Source organism: Chrysochloris asiatica, unplaced genomic scaffold, assembly GCF_000296735.1.
Source record: "Chrysochloris asiatica unplaced genomic scaffold, ChrAsi1.0 scaffold00038, whole genome shotgun sequence".
Lineage (NCBI taxonomy): Eukaryota > Metazoa > Chordata > Mammalia > Afrosoricida > Chrysochloridae > Chrysochloris > Chrysochloris asiatica.
In genome coordinates, this window is record NW_006408556.1 from 5686700 (window position 1) to 5688044 (window position 1345).

Consider the following 1345-nt stretch of genomic DNA (forward strand, 5'->3'; position numbering starts at 1 on the left):
TTGTAAGCTTTCAAGAGGGAGGCTAGATCCAGAGGGCATGGAGGAAGGTAGAATCTCCACTGAGTAATATCCAATCTATCTGGGTGGGGTTGATGAAAGGAGGTGGGGATAGGTCTCTTGTGGTAAATAGGGAATAGAATAATTGCTATCAGGACTTACTGTGAGGGTTGAAAATATAAAGGTAGACATTTTGTAGCAAAAGGAGACTTTGCAGTCCAGGACCTGAGGTCCCTGGAACCATCAAGAGAGAAGAGAGGAGTGCTGGACCCTACCCAGAGAAACAGTGATGCCAGAGATGGAGGCAGAGATGATGACGTGGAGAGATGGAGCAGTTGGAGACTCTAGATCCAGTGGAGAGGGGCTGTGTGCTGATGACCGGGGGGCAGGATTGGTTGGTTGATGATGCATGGAGGGGATTGTAACCATGACAATGAAATGTAAAGTTAATGTTCTCTCATGTAAACTATCACATAATTCATAATAAAACATTAAAAAAAAAGAATTACTTATAATTACTGATAATTACTTATGATTGGAATGCAAAAGTTGGAAACAAAGAGGATCAGTCATTGGAAAATATGGCCTTTGTGACAGAACAATACTGGAGATTGCATGATATACTTTTGCAAGACCAATGACTTGTTCATCGCAAATACCTTTTAAAAACAGCATAAAAGATGACTATATACATGGATTTCACCAGGTGGAATACACAGAAATCAAATTAACTACATCTGTGGAAAGAGATGGTGGAAAAGCTCCCTATCACCAGTCTAAACAAGTCTAGGGGCAGCTTGTGGAACACACCATCAATTGCTGACATGCAAGTTCAGGCCAAAGCTGAAGAGAATTAAAACAAGCCTACAAAAGCCAAACTATGACCTTGAACATATCCTGCCTGAATTTAGAGATCATTTCAAGAACAGACACTAATGACTGAAGACCGGAAGAGTTGTGGGATGACATCAAGATCATCATACAGAGAGGCAAATACTGTTAATTGATGGTGCACAGAGGGGATTGTAATCATTGCAGTGAAACAAAAATATGATTGGTTGAGTGCAAAACCAATGTTCTGCCATGTAAACTATCTCTCAATTCACAATGAAAACTTAAAAACATCAAAAACAAAAAGAACATCATACAGGAAGAAAGCAAAAGACCATTAAGAAGACAAGAGAGAGAGAGAAAAAAAGACCAAAATGGATGGCAGAAGAGACTCTGAAACTTGCTCTTCAGCGTACAGATGTTAAAGCAAATGGAAGAAATGAACAGGTAAAGAACTTAACAGAAGATTTCAAAGGGCAACTCGAGTCGACAAAGCCAAATATAATGAAATGTGGAA